Genomic DNA, 16,854 nt, shown 5'->3' on the forward strand with positions numbered 1-16,854 from the left:
CCTGACAATGTATGTATCTGTAGGGTGATCAGTAGGGATGAATGACCTGACAATGTATATATCTGTAGGGATGAATGACCTGACAATGTATGTATCTGTAGGGTGATCAGTAGGGATGAATGACCTGACAATGTATGTATCTGTAGGAGGATCAGTAGGGATGAATGATCTGACAATGTATGTATCTGTAGGGTGATCAGTAGGGATGAATGACCTGACAATGTATGTATCTGTAGGGTGATCAGTAGGGATGAATGACCTGACAATGTATGTATCTGTAGGGTGGTCAGTAGGGATGAATGACCTGACAATGTATGTATCTGTAGGGTGATCAGTAGGGATGAATGACCTGACAATGTATGTATCTGTAGGAGGATCAGTAGGGATAAATGACCTGACAATGTATGTATCTGTAGGGATGAATGACCTGACAATGTATGTATCTGTAGGGTGATCAGTAGGGATGAATGACCTGACAATGTATGTATCTGTAGGAGGATCAGTAGGGATGAATGATCTGACAATGTATGTATCTGTAGGGTGATCAGTAGGGATGAATGACCTGACAATGTATGTATCTGTAGGGATGAATGACCTGACAATGTATGTATCTGTAGGGTGATCAGTAGGGATGAATGACCTGACAATGTATGTATCTGTAGGGTGATCAGTAGGGATGAATGACCTGACAATGTATGTATCTGTAGGAGGATCAGTAGGGATGAATGACCTGACAATGTATGTATCTGTAGGAGGATCAGTAGGGATGAATGACCTGACAATGTATGTATCTGTAGGGTGATCAGTAGGGATGAATGACCTGACAATGTATGTATCTGTAGGGTGATCAGTAGGGATGAATGACCTGACAATGTATGTATCTGTAGGGTGATCAGTAGGGATGAATGACCTGACAATGTATGTATCTGTAGGGTGATCAGTAGGGATGAATGACCTGACAATGTATGTATCTGTAGGAGGATCAGTAGGGATGAATGACCTGACAATGTATGTATCTGTAGGATGATCAGTAGGGATGAATGACCTGACAATGTATGTATCTGTAGGGTGATCAGTAGGGATGAATGACCTGACAATGTATGTATCTGTAGGGTGATGAGTAGGGATGAATGACCTGACAATGTATGTATCTGTAGGGTGATCAGTAGGGATGAATGACCTGACAATGTATGTATCTGTAGGGTGATCAGTAGGGATGAATGACCTGACAATGTATGTATCTGTAGGGTGATCAGTAGGGATGAATGACCTGACAATGTATGTATCTGTAGGAGGATCAGTAGGGATGAATGATCTGACAATGTATGTATCTGTAGGGGGATCAGTAGGGATGAATGACCTGACAATGTATGTATCTGTAGAAGGATCAGTAGGGATGAATGACCTGACAATGTATCTGTAGGGTGATCAGTAGGGATGAATGACCTGACAATGTATGTATCTGTAGGGTGATCAGTAGGGATGAATGACCTGACAATGTATGTATCTGTAGGGTGATCAGTAGGGATGAATGACCTGACAATGTATGTATCTGTAGGAGGATCAGTAGGGATAAATGACCTGACAATGTATGTATCTGTAGGGGGATCAGTAGGGATGAATGACCTGACAATGTATGTATCTGTAGGGTGATCAGTAGGGATGAATGATCTGACAATGTGTGTATCTGTAGGGTGATCAGTAGGGATGAATGACCTGACAATGTATGTATCTGTAGAAGGATCAGTAGGGATGAATGACCTGACAATGTATGTATCTGTAGAAGGATCAGTAGGGATGAATGACCTGACAATGTATGTATCTGTAGGGGGATCTGTAGGGATGAATGACCTGACAATGTATGTATCTGTAGGGTGATCAGTAGGGATGAATGACCTGACAATGTATGTATCTGTAGGGTGATCAGTAGGGATGAATGACCTGACAATGTATGTATCTGTAGAAGGATCAGTAGGGATGAATGACCTGACAATGTATCTGTAGGGTGATCAGTAGGGATGAATGACCTGACAATGTATGTATCTGTAGGGTGATCAGTAGGGATGAATGACCTGACAATGTATGTATCTGTAGAAGGATCAGTAGGGATGAATGACCTGACAATGTATGTATCTGTAAGGTGATCAGTAGGGATGAATGACCTGACAATGTATGTATCTGTAGAAGGATCAGTAGGGATGAATGACCTGACAATGTATCTGTAGGGTGATCAGTAGGGATGAATGACCTGACAATGTATGTATCTGTAGGGTGATCAGTAGGGATGAATGACCTGACAATGTATGTATCTGTAGGGTGATCAGTAGGGATGAATGGCCTGACAATGTATGTATCTGTAGAAGGATCAGTAGGGATGAATGACCTGACAATGTATGTATCTGTAGGGTGATCAGTAGGGATGAATGACCTGACAATGTATGTATCTCTAGGAGGATCAGTAGGGATGAATGACCTGACAATGTATGTATCTGTAGGGTGATCAGTAGGGATGAATGACGTGACAATGTATGTATCTGTAGGGTGATCAGTAGGGATGAATGACCTGACAATGTATGTATCTGTAGGGATGAATGACCTGACAATGTATGTATCTGTAAGGTGATCAGTAGGGATGAATGACCTGACAATGTATGTATCTGTAGGGTGATCAGTAGGGATGAATGACCTGACAATGTATGTATCTGTAGGATGATCAGTAGGGATGAATGACCTGACAACAATGTATGTATCTGTAGGGTGATCAGTAGGGATGAATGACCTGACAATGTATGTATCTGTAGGGATGAATGACCTGACAATGTATGTATCTGTAGGGTGATCAGTAGGGATGAATGACCTGACAATGTATGTATCTGTAGAAGGATCAGTAGGGATGAATGACCTGACAATGTATGTATCTGTAGGGTGATCAGTAGGGATGAATGACCTGACAATGTATGTATCTGTAGGGTGATGAGTAGGGATGAATGACCTGACAATGTATGTATCTGTAGGGTGATCAGTAGGGATGAATGACCTGACAATGTATGTATCTGTAGGGTGATCAATAGGGATGAATGACCTGACAATGTATGTATCTGTAGGGTGATCAGTAGGGATGAATGACCTGACAATGTATGTATCTGTAAGGTGATCAGTAGGGATGAATGACCTGACAATGTATGTATCTGTAGGGTGATGAGTAGGGATGAATGACCTGACAATGTATGTATCTGTAGGGTGATCAATAGGGATGAATGACCTGACAATGTATGTATCTGTAGGGTGATCAGTAGGGATGAATGACCTGACAATGTATGTATCTGTAGGGTGATCAGTAGGGATGAATGACCTGACATTGGATGGCCCCTTCCTGTTCCAACATGAATACACACCAGTGCTCAAAGCAAGGTCCATAAACACATGGATGAGGGAGTTTGGGGTGGAGGAACATGACTGGCCTGTACGGAGTCCTGACCTCCAACACCTTTGGGATGAATTAGAGTGGAGACTGCCAGCCAGGCCGTTTTGTCCAACATCAGTGCCTGACCTCACAAATGCTCTTCTGGAAGAATGGTCAAACATTCCCATAGACACCCTCCTAAACCTTGTGGACGGCCTTCCCAGAAGAGTTGAAGCTGTTATAGATGCAAAGGGCGGAACCAACTCAATATTGAACTCTACGGACTAAGACTGGGGTGCCATTGAAGTTCATGTGTGTGTAAAGGCAGGCGTCCCAATACTTTTGGTAATATAGTGTATTTGCAGTATTGTCCTATCCAGCTTCTTACACAGAGACGGAGGTATGGACAAAGTCAAAAGGTTCAATTTCTTCAAAAATTATGGTAAGTATCAGGATATGTCCTGAAAATGTTGTCATATTGATATAATGTATTGGAATCAGGGAGAAGCAAATTTTTTATGTTTTTTTTTTTTTTTTTCAGAGGGCTTTAAACGTCTTAAATAGCGTCAAAAGTGTCCGATATCGCAGTCACAATAGAAATCAGAGATCGTCGCCATTGCTAGTAACAAAAAAATGTATAATACAAATGCCATAAAACTATCCCCTATTTTGTAGACGCTATTAGGTGGATTCAAGTAGCCCGCCGCATCTTTGCGGCGGCGTATCGTATTTACACTACGCTGCCGTAAGTTAGCTAGGCAAGTACTGTATTCACAAAGTACTTGCCTGCTAAGTTACGGCGGCGTAGCGTGAATAGGCCTTACGTAAACGGCGTATCTTTACTGCGACGGGCGGGCGTACGTTCGTGAATAGGCGTTTCTAGTGATTTACATATTCTACGCCGAACGCAATGGAAGCGCCACCTAGCGGCCAGCCTAAATATTGCACCCTAAGATAGGACGGCGCAAGCCGGTTTAAGTGTATCTCAGTTTGAGAATACACTTAAACTTAGGACGGCGCAGATTCTGAGTAAGGTCGGCGTATCTACTGATACACCGGCCTAACTCTATCTGAATCCAGCTATATAACTTTTGCGCAAACCAATCAATAAACACTTATTGTGATTTTTTTTTTTTACCAAAAATATGTAGAAGAATATGTATCGACCTAAATTGAGGACATTTTTTTTTTTTTTTATATATATATTTTTGGGGGATATTTATTATAGCAAAAAGTTTAAATATTTCATCTTTTAAAAAATTGACGCTTTTCTTTATATATAGCGCAAAAATAAAAAATGCAGATGTGATCAAATACCACCAAAAGAAAGCTCTATTTGTGGGAAAAAAGGACGTAAATTTTTTTTTGGGGAGCCACGTCGCACGACCGCGCAATTGTCAGTTAAAGCTACGCAGCGCCGAATTGCAAAAAGTGGCCCGGTCAAGTGACTAAGCAGAACAACGAACGAAATTGAGGAATTATGCATTTGGAAGTTTTGTGGTGAAATCACAAGTTACAAGTCTGTAGATTTGTCTGCAGGAAATGTGTATTTTATCCACCTCTTGGCCACGCTATAGCTAAATGATGGCTACCTACTAGTGTTGAGCAGAATACGCCATATTCGATTTCGCGATATATCTCGAATATATAGTCGAATATTCGAGATATATTCGCTAAATTCGAATATTCGTGATATTTTAATCGAAATGAAATGATTGCGAATTTTCGCTATTGCGAATGCGAAAATAATTTCGATAACTGCGATAGGAGCACTCTGATTGGCTCAGAATATTCTTGATATTTTTTCGAAATTTCGCCAAATGCGAATGCGATATTTACTGCGCAATTTCGACAAATGCTGTAGGAGCACTCTGATTGGCTCAGAATATTCGTGATATTTTACAATACAAAATAATTGCGAATATTCGGCAAATGCGGAAGGAGCACTCTGATTGGCTCAGAATATTCTTGATATTTTACAATACAAAATAATTGCGAATATTCGGCAAATGCGGAAGGAGCACTCTGATTGGCTCAGAATATTCGTGATATTTTACAATACAAAATAATTGCGAATATTTGGCAAATGCGGAAGGAGCACTCTGATTGGCTCAGAATATTCGTGATATTTTACAATACAAAATAATTGCGAATATTCGGCAAATGCGGAAGGAGCACTCTGATTGGCTCAGAATATTCTTGATATTTTACAATACAAAATAATTGCGAATATTCGGCAAATGCGGAAGGAGCACTCTGATTGGCTCAGAATATTCGTGATATTTTACAATACAAAATAATTGCGAATATTTGGCAAATGCGGAAGGAGCACTCTGATTGGCTCAGAATATTCGTGATATTTTACAATACAAAATAATTGCGAATATTTGGCAAATGCGGAAGGAGCACTCTGATTGGCTCAGAATATTCATGATATTTTACAATAGAAAATAAAAAGTGTTTTGCATTGGTGGTGATTCTTTACTCATCTGTCACAGCCGTTTGTCAATCAAACACCTTGAAGATTGAACACGTTCATGCTGCATGCTTTGGACTTTTTTTCACTTCACATATCAAAGACATTTTTATGAAAGATTATTTTTCTATTATTGGGACTATATTTCTTTATATATTTGTTTCACTGTGTATTTCACAAGTTATTTGCGCTTGCTTATTTTATAATTTGCCCACATGTCTTGTCACTAGACATATTTTTTATTCTTGTAGAGCGACTCCATTTTCTGTCTTGTATTAATTTATGTTGTATAACATTTTTGAGTTGCTGCTGTATTCTCCCCTTTTTTTAAGGTATGCGCAATTTTTCCTTCTTACAAAAAAAAATAATATCAAACATACAAATATTCATAACAGAAACATACACAAAGCCCCCCCCTTTTGCATCAGAGACAATCAGAGTTCTCCTACCACAGTTATCGAAAATTCTCAATCATTTTCGCATTCGCATTAGCGAAAATTCGCAATTTTTTTTTTTTTCAATTCGGCAACATAAAAGGATCGCCTCAGCTTAGCTACTCGGCCCAGGGTCTCTAATCATACCAGCAATGCTTTTAGATGTCGATAGGATGTGATCTGTTTTAAAAATAAAATTGAAAAAATGCGAATATTCGGAATTGCGAATATTCACCGCGAAATTCGAAATATATCGCGAATACTCGAATATGCCATATTCGAGCCGAATATTCGCAATACGAATATTCGTGAGCAACACTACTACCTACTTCCAGTGAGGATGGAGTGATCTGTCATGGCTCCCTTCGGCTCATCTGCTTATACAAGCTGCTCCACAGCTCCGGCTACAACAGGCGGTTTATAGTGCCGCAATCCTGAAGGTCGGATCGATCTATTCCTGGACCGCACTGCTCCCCAGAATTAGTTTGACACAGAGGCGGTCATGGCTGCTAAGATGGCGGCCGCTCGCCCGGCCAAGGATTTCATTGCTCCGCCTCATTCCTCTCAGGTACTGCATTCCCCAGAGGACACAGAGGCGGCACATGCCAAAATAGCCTTGGCGGTAGCTCAACTCCTCACACCCATGATCACAGAGGCAGTGGATAAAACTGTCCAGCATGGCATGGAGCAGCTACGGCAGGAACTTCACAGCCAGACTCATAGGCTGTAGGAGGCAGAGCAATGGATAGCCTCAGTGGAGGAAAGACAACACCAGGTAAAAACCTCTCTACCTACCCACACAGGAGTACCCCAATTCATTATAGACAAGTTGGAAGACCTAGAGAATCAGGGGGGCGTGGCTTGGCGCGCAGCGAGGATGGCAGCGGTGTAGAGGAGCTCCGTCAACCCGCGGGACCTGAGAGTTGAAAACGGGCCAAAAGCAGCAGATTATGTCCTCCCAACTAAGGAAGAGTTCTCACAGCCGCTCCCTGAGATCTCTGGGCACCCCCAAACGGAAAACTACCCCCACCAGCCTCAGCAAATTCTGCTACAACGGTAGCAGCAAGGCCTCCAAGATGGCGCCGCCGCTCAGACTGAATATGGAGGAGTTTTGTAAAAAGGAAGACCTATTTTAATGTGCATATATCGCGTGGTGACACCGCGAATGCACCTGTATATAATGTGCCAACGCCCCGATATAACGAGAATTGAGGAAAGGACTAATAAGTTGGGCTTTAAGGGCACACAGTACAAATAAATGGAGAAAACTAGATATTTATTTAGTATGAAATATCATAAAAGTGGAATGACATAAAATCAAAAAAAATTTTTACGAAATTAAGTCAGCAACTAATACCACAACTGTGGTTACAACAATATACAATCATGTCATATATAGGCTTCGTTTAGAGAGCACAGTTACAGGTACAATGTTGAGTTGTGTATCCAGTGTAGTATTCCAAAGGTTTGGTGAAGAGCTTGCTCTACATGTTACGCGCTTAGCGCTTCCTCAGGAGCATACGATATTGCATCTACTGAAACATATATACAAGAAAACAATGAGTTCACAAGTATACATATATAAAAAAGGTTTTTTTTGTGTATATACAAAACATACAGTAAAACATATACATAATACAGTAAATAAAAGAAAACCAAAAACAGTTTATAAAACCAAGAAAATTATTTGTGTCTATCAGTACGGGTGCGGTACAGCAGGGGGGGTAGCGTGTCACCCATAGCCCATCAAGAGAGAGTAAGAGAGAAAAAAGAAAGAGAGGGGGGGCATCATAGAGAGTTAGCATGCCAGTGAAAAGGAGGGAGAGGAAAGAAAGAATATAAATATAGTGAGTATGTAAAAGCAATATAGAACTTACAAAAATAGTATTTTTGTAAGTAAGGTGGTTCATTTGATAAAATTTAGCAAACGTATGAACAGACGACCAGGTCGCTGCCCTGCAGACCTGAGCCATAGAGACCTGGTGATACACTGCCCAAGAGGCGCTCACAGCTCTAGTGGAATGAGCCTTAACCGACAAAGGTGGGCTTTTCCCTTTCAGGCCATAGGCCTGTATAATCAACTGTCTAATCCACTTGGAAATAGTGGCTTTAGACGCTGCCTGACCTTTTTTAGGTCCTTCCGGCAGAATAAACAAGATGTCAGTCTTGCGAATCTGGGCTGTGGCTTTCAAATAAATCTTAACAGCCCTGACCACATCTAAGGAATGTAGCAGTCTCTCCTTCTTTGAAGAGGGTTTAGGGAAAAAAGCCGGAAGAATCAAATCCTGATTCAGATGAAAACTAGATACTACTTTCGGGAAAGAAAAGACGGACGTGGCCGAAGAACGACCCTGTCTTTATGTAGTACCAAATAGGGTGCCTTACACGACAAGGCTGCCAACTCTGACACCCTTCTGGCGGAAGACATAGCCACCAGAAAAACTAGTTTCCTAGTCAACAAGACCAACGGGATCTCAGACAAGGGCTCAAAAGGCTGACTTTGTAAAGCAGACAGAACCAAATTTAGATCCCAAGGATACAGGGGAGCTTTTATTGGAGGATTAATCTGAATAACCCCCTGTAAAAAAGACTTCATTAAAGAGTGGGTGGCCAAAGGTCTTTGGAAAAAAAACGATAAGGCAGATACTTGCCCCTTGATTGTGCTAACTGCCAGACCCTTCTCCACTCCCAGCTGTAGAAATTCCAAGATTCTCCCGATGACATACTTGCGGGGATGCCATTTCTTAGTCTCACACCAGGCAATGTATGCCTTCCACACCCTATAGTATATAAGTCTAGAAACTGGTTTTCTTGCATTAATTAGGGTGAAAATGACCTGGCCAGAGAGGCCCCTGTTCTTAAGAATCAGGGATTCAGCCGCCAGGCCGTCAAATTTAGGGCCTGTAAAGCAGGATGGAAGAACGGCCCTTGTGAGAGGAGGTCTGGCCGCAACAGGAGGACCCAAGGTTCCTCTATCGCCATCCTTACTATCAAGGAGTACCAAGGCCTCCGGGGCCACGCTGGGGCCACTAGAATCGTTGGCTTGCGCTCCACTTGGATTCTGCGAAGAAGACGGGGTAGCAATCGCAGCGGAGGAAAGGCGTAGATCAGCGCAAACTGATGCCAAGGGCATACCAATCAGTCCCGCAGGCCAATGGATCCCTTGTCCGGGATACAAACTTGACTAGTTTTGTGTTGAATCTGGACGCCATGACGTCTACCTCCGGAGATCCCCATTTCTGGCAGATGTCCTGGAATACCTTGGGATAGAGGGACCATTCCCCCAGGGACATCTGTTGACGGCTGAGGAAATCCGCCTGCCAATTGTCCACTCCGGGGATAAAAACCGCCGAGATGCAGGGAACATGGGTCTCTGCCCAAGCAAAGATCTGGTCCACCTCTCTCTGGGCTGCCTGACTTCTGGTGCCGCCCTGGTGATTTATATAAGACACAGATGTGGCATTGTCGGACTGTACTCTTACTGGGGAGTCCTGTAATATGTCAGTCCAGGCTGCTAAGGCCAACCGAGCTGCTCATATCTCCAAAACATTTATGGATAGAGCCGACTCTGCACTTGACCACTTCCCCTGTTGGGTCAATCCTTCTAGGACCGCCCCCCAACCTGATAGACTGGCATCTGTGGTAACTATTCTCCACGAGACGGGACTGAACGATTTTCCCTTCAGAAGGTTTCGTGGGACCAACCACCAGCACAGACTCTGTCGTGCTGCATGGGACAGGGATATGGGAAGATCTAGGGCCTGGACTCTCTTGTCCCAGGCTGCGAGAATTGCTCTCTGCAGCTTTCGAGAATGAATTTGGGTGTAGGGCACAGCCTCGAAGGTGGCCACTAATTTGCCCAATAGGCGCATACAGAGGCGAATGGTCGGCTTTGTGCTGCTTAGAATCACTTGGATTAACTCCCTTATAGAATCTACCCTGGACTGGGGTAGAAAGATCTTCTGATGCATAGTATCTAGAATTAATCCCAGATATTCCAACCTCCTTATGGGCTGTAAGGCCGACTTGTCCCGGTTTAGAATCCAGCCAAGGGATTCTAGGTAGTTTACCACCAGGCACACTGCCTGATTCAGGCTGGCCCCTGAGTGATCGATCACCAAAAGGTCATCTAGATAAGCCATGACCAGGATCCCCTGTGATCTTAGGTTGGCTAGTACTGGGGCCAGAAATTTTGTGAAGACCCGGGGCGCCGTGGCTAACCCGAAGGGCAAGGCCACGAATTGGTAATGCCGATGATCTAGAGCAAACCGAAGGAATTTGAAATGCCCGGGATAGATTGGAACTTGCAGGTATGCATCCTTGATATCGATGGATGCCAAAAAATCTTTCCCTTGCAGGGCGGCTACCACCGAGCGAATAGATTCCATTCGGAAGGAGTGAATTCTTAAAAAACGGGTTAGGGACTTTAGATCCAATATTGGTCTGACATTACCGTTTGGTTTCGGGACGATAAATAGATTTGAGTAAAATCCTTGTCCGCGCTCCTGAGCTGGCACCTCCATAATCACCCCTTGATTTAGGAGACGATCTAGGGCTGTTAGAATCCCTTTTTTGAGGATCGCCTGGGAGTCTTGACTCTTGAAAGTGAGGAGGGGGGAACTCCCGAAACTCCAGCTTGTACCCCTGAGCCACTGAGGACAGAACCCACTGATCGGAGATTCTGGCCTCCCAAAGCTCCGAGAAATAACGGAGTCTTCCCCCCACCCAAGAGAGTGGAGGCGCCCCTTCAGAGTCGCCTTAGGGGCAGCCTTAATTGGCTTGCGAACCCACGGTTTCTTGTTACCAGAGGCTTGCCCTTGCGACCTGTTTGTAGATGAACGGCCAGCAGGCCGTCGATACTGCCTAGAGCCTGAAGGCCCTGGGACTGGAGAGGTTGGGCATTTAAAGGTAGGCCCTCGAAACCTCTTTTTAACAGGCAAGAGAGTGCTTTTGCCACTGGAGATCTTCTGAATATATTTATCTAGATCATCCCCAAACAATCTTTCCCCCTGAAAGGAAAAGACAGTTAAGAGCTTTTTGCAGGGAGTCTCTGCCGACCAGTTTTTTAACCACAAAAGCCTTCTCATGTGAACCAAAAATAGAGATAGACGAGAAGCTTGCTGGATGGAATCCTTAATAGCATCTACGGCAAAACATAAAGCTCTAGGCAAATCGGCCAAGTCTTGAGCTTGCTGTGCCGGAAGGTCTCTTAAAGCTTGTTTGGCTTGGTCTTTCAAGGCCTGGCACACTCCTATGGCGGCCACCGCTGGTTGAACTACTGCTCCTGCTGTGGCAAAGGAGGCTTTCAGCAGAGTCTCAAGTCTCTTATCGACAGGATCCTTGAACATATGAATATTGTCTACTGGACAAGTTAAGGCCTTATTAACACATGAGATGGCTGCGTCCACTGTAGGGACAACCCATTTTCTAGAAAAACCCTCTTCTAAGGGATACAGGACAGAGAACCTTTTAGGAGGAAGAAAAATCCTATCCGGTTTAGCCCAGTCCTGGAAAATCAGGTCCTTCAGTAAGGGATGGACCAGGAACACTGATTTGGATTGAGGAGCCCTCAAGGAACCTAGGGAGGATACGGAAGCCTGAGGCTCAGGCAGGGGTAATTTAAATGCCGTCCGCACCATGTCCACCAGGGACTGAATCCATAGCTTCTCCGCATGGGAAGATGAAAACGGTTCCTCTATTGTGGATTCCTCAGAACCCTGTTCCAAGCGGTCTTCCACCTGCTCCGCTGAGAAATCCAATTCCTCTTGGGAAAGGATTTCCTCGTCTGGAGACTTAAACCTAGGGGATGGGGACCTAGTCCGCTTTTTCCCAGGCAATGAGGATGCAATCAAAGCAGCCATCCTGTGCTCAAATCCAGCCAAGGTGGCGGCTAACATCTCCTCCGTAACTAAGGTAGGAGTGGGTTGAATAGGGCCAGCCGCAGCACCCAGCAACCCTGATGGCTCATCCAAGGCAGCAACCTCTGGTTTATCTGGGGAGGAAGGCACAGCCGAAGACTGGCCGAGATCCTCAGAGCCCGATGGGGAACCCTTCTGCTTCTTTGGACCCTTTGCATTTTTGGAGCCTCCCGTGCCCTTAGGAGCCATGACACAAACCCAAGGTACTCCGCTATAACACAACTGACTGTTAATCCAGAACAGAACACACTTTCTGAGAGAGAGGTGTCAAACAAAAATAATAACAATAGGTTAGGGTAATATTTAGAAAAAACTCTGTTTCCCAAACCTAAAGGGATAGGCAAATACAGTGCTCCAAGGGCTTATAGCTCAAGATTTTACTGTGAGCCAGGTATCACCCCCCTAAGCTGCTGGTCCAGTAAGAGCCTGGGTTTAAATAGCTCAGGCTGCTGCAAGTACACCGGCTTAAAATAAATGTATAAGGGCTCTTTCACACTAGCGGACCGTTCGTCCGCTCATTACAAGTCCGTTAACAGACTTGTAATGAATCCCTATGGGATCGCGTCCGTTAGCGGATGGAGCATCCGCTAGCGTCCGCGTCCGTCGGGATCCGCTTTTCCGAACGGAAGAAACCCTATTTTTCTTCCGTTCGGCGGAACGGATCGGATGCAGACGGACAGACGGTCCGTCTGCACCCGATCCCCCATAGGGGAGAGCGGAGCAGAAACAGGGCGGTCCCTGCCCTGTGTGCGGGGACCGCCCTATCCACCGACAGCTCAGCGGGGATCCCCGCTGAGCTTTGGCGGACACACGGAGCGGACCCAGAAATGGTCCGCTCCGTGTGAAAGAGCCCTAAGAGCCAAGCTCCAAATCAGGGTGTGTACTCAAATCCGGCCACCGGGTGTCACTCTCCCCAGAAAAAAACCTTCTGGTATTCACAAACCAATATGCAGCTCAAAGCTGCTGCTCCGTGTCCCACGGCGATCCTGCTCGACTGACAGCCTAATATAGGCTTCAGAGCGCAGGAGAAGGACCGCCCTCACGTTAGCCCGCCCCTCCACGCAGCGTCGCCGCGCCTATTTATAGCGTGTGTGCGCGCGCGCATGTGCCTGATGCCGCTGGAGAAACCAGGAAGTCTCAGGAGAGACAGCATGGGCAGTCATGGAGCATCTGGGGAGAGAAAAAACGCCCAGGGAAGATTTTCCCCATTATTTTGGGAGGTAAGTCCAGCTTACTTTACAAGGACCCTTCCCTTTTTAAAATGGCAGCGCAGCAGCCCTCTAGACCAGCCAGGGGAAACCATGGGGGAGGCATAACCATCCGGTCATTCAATAGACTTTGTGGTGACATTTTTTGCCCATGCACAGAGGCATATAATGGGTTGGCCCCCGAATCCCCTGAGGAGGGCTCACTGACAAACCAAGTTCCGTGAGCCCCCGCTTACCTTCTCCACGCCGCAGGGAATTGCTTGTGCAAGAAGCCCAATCTTCCCCCTTCTCCGTGGGTATGGTCACAGACCTTCAGGGACCAGGGTCCAAACTAGGAACACCACACACCTGGACCTATACAGCACTGCTGGTATCAGGATTTGCTAGGTTTAGAAACCAGTCCTGGAACCCAGAGTCCAGCCCTCCCAGAGGAGAGGCATTATAGGCAAAACCCCACGACTTGGGGCCCGGGTACCGTCCACTTTGGCTATGAAGCACCTTGGACAGATCCGGTCGGCTTGCCCTGGTCCCAAGGACAACTATAGGCAGAGCTCTTCAACGTGCACCAACACCTAAGACACTGGCGAAAAAACTGAGGTACTCCCACTATGGGTGGGGGTTATATAGGGAGGGAACTTCCTGTCGGAGAGTGCCAGTGTCCATCACCTGAAGGTACACTATATAACCCATATGTAATGGCTATGCTGCTCTGTGTCCCGTGATGTACGATAAAGAAAGCTGGATACTATGCTACAGAACTTTGGGCCCACCAAGCACATCTTTATAGAATACTCTCTCGCTGATGGAATTCCAACAACTCATGGCCACCTTTCAATACACCGCATGGTATGCCAAGGCAAACCTTACCAATTCCTTGGTCAAACTCAAACTACTTCACTCCGAACCCCCTCACCCTTGCGGCGTGCTGTCTGGACCCATCCTCTAATGGGCTTGCCATTAATCCTTACTCTTTTCCTGAAACTTTTGTATTATATTTACTAGTTATGAGTCTTTATAAAGGTAGATATTGATATCTTTAGCACTACTGTGCAAGCAGTATTTGATATCCCTATCATCCACGCCTATCAGTTACTTCTACATTGTTCTGCCCACATTTACGGTTAGGAAGAACATAGGATCAGATGCTAGGCCTTTTCATTTTCAGTGATAATGTACAGCCTCATGATTGTCAAGACATCTACCGTAGTCCAGTTCTGGGAGGACATCCATGGACTTTCTCACCGAACCACGCCCCCTGCGGCGCACATCTGGCGCACTCTGTGATCGTTGTGCCTTTCAATCACAGCTGATCACATATCGGGGTAAAGAGCCAATCATATCGGCCCTATACCATGTGATCATCTGTGTCCAGTCACAGCTGATCACATGCAAAAAAACTTTTCGGTTATCGGCATTTCTTTCCTCACACGCTGTCGCAGCGTGAGGAGAGGAGAGCTGGTAACTGGCAAGTGTGATAGGGGGAATTTACATTGATAATCAGTGCAGCCCCCAACAGTGGTGGAAAAAATATTGTGCTTATTCAATGGGTGTCAAGCAGGCAACTAATTGTGTTATACAACACTAGACAAGATAAGTAATAAAAAGAAAGCTGCGCTAGAAAAAAATTAGATAAATAAAGTGACCTATAAACAATGTAAACACATACAAATAAATTGTATGCAATTGTGTCCAAAAAATCAGATATATCAATCTAAATATATGAAAAATAGCAATCCAAATACATAAAGGATATCATAAATTAAACATATAAATATAAAACAATCTAAATGTGTAAAGTGAACCAATGACAAATAAAATCACATTTAAAAGTCCAAAAAAATTATATTCAAGCTTAGAATCTCCATGTGAAAGAAATCCACAGCATCCGGAAACGTGAGAATAGAAAGCACCTCCACCTTGGTAACACACTCCCTCTTACCAGCTAAAAATGATCTCTTATCACAGGAGATCACAATCGCATGTAATACTGGTAGCCTCCACACGAATCTCCACCAGGGAAAGCGTTAATAGAATGGTTGCCTCATTCAGTATAGCTTTGCAAGATGTGCCATAAAAAAGAAAGAAGCTTGCATAGCATAAAATCCTGGGTATATTTATTATATCACATAAAAATGCGCACTTACAACAAATCCAGCGCTGTGAGCATAAAAATTATCAAGCTGGTCGGCTCCTCGATCTACCTGCCCGTATCTTCCTTATTGGCTAGTGACGCGGTGACGTCAGAACGTCGCTTACCCAACGTTCCGTCTCAATGGGGACGTGGTCACGGGATACGGGCGGCGTCCTGATCCATCGCTTATATACAATAACAAAGTGTCATAACCTCGCTGTGAGTCCCGGAAAGGCCGCACCAGCGCCATTTTGGATAATGGAACACGAAAGGGGAAAAAATGTTAACTTCAAGAAAGATGGGCGAGCTAAACCACCCACCCTACCAAAGTAATCCAATTGAGGCAATATACCATATACTTTATTAAAAAAAAGGTAATACTAATGCTAAAATATAAAACAAAAATTATATGAAAAAATTTGTGTTTAGATGTTAGTCAGAGGGATCTGATAATTAACACACATCAACAACTCTAGAGAACTGAATATCAAAATGTGATTCAGATAAACTGATCACACAAAAATGGACATATTTGAATTAAAGAGGGCCATCTGTCATTGTTATTACAACAATACAGCAAAACAGAAAAGACCCCCACAAACATTTAGTTCCAAGACATGCTTGCAATATAATGCTAAACAAAAACAAAAGGCAATGGTAGTACATTACCATATAGTTAAAAATACTATCATATGTATCCGGCCACTTGGGACTCACATCAAGTTCACATGCCCTCATATATCAACCCATATAGCCACTCTCCAAATTTTGTGGGAAATACAAGGAGCAAGGGTGAGAATACATACTATGACCAATGATCGAAACGTCAGTATGGTACATAAAAAAGGCAATGTATATATGAAAGTCCCTACGAGTTATCAAGGCAATAAATACATAAAAGCCCTACGAGTTATCAATAAAACAATTGATGTCAACATCAATATTTAGGCCAAAAGATGTATAACATTTGATTTTGTGTACCCATACCATCTCTAACTTTGATATACTCCTAGCCAAGTCACTACCCCTCCAGTGGGGGTTAAACTTGTCAATACCTAGGAAAATGGTGTTGGTTGGATCTCTCTTGTGCACAGCTAAATAGTGTTTTGACACTGAGTGTTTAGTATAGCCCCTCCTGATGTTATTAATATGCTCATTCAGGCGTACCTGCAGTGGGCGCTTAGTCCTTCCCACATATTGCAGGCCGCATGGGCACTGTAGCATATACACAACTTCAACCGTGGAGCAGGTAATGAACGGCTCAATTGTGTAGCTCTTAGAAGT

General features: G+C 44.2%; 1 long non-coding RNA gene across 1 annotated transcript; it reads right to left on the minus strand.

Annotated features, from left to right (window-relative positions):
- Positions 1-27: 27 nt before the first annotated feature.
- On the minus strand, positions 28-523 carry LOC120924668. Its single transcript, XR_005746401.1, has 3 exons — positions 428-523; positions 305-349; positions 28-46 (listed from the first exon to the last, which is right to left on the minus strand). It is a non-coding gene; the product is annotated as an uncharacterized LOC120924668 (long non-coding RNA).
- Positions 524-16,854: the final 16,331 nt, after the last annotated feature.

Source organism: Rana temporaria, chromosome 1 (genome assembly GCF_905171775.1).
Source record: "Rana temporaria chromosome 1, aRanTem1.1, whole genome shotgun sequence".
NCBI lineage: Eukaryota > Metazoa > Chordata > Amphibia > Anura > Ranidae > Rana > Rana temporaria.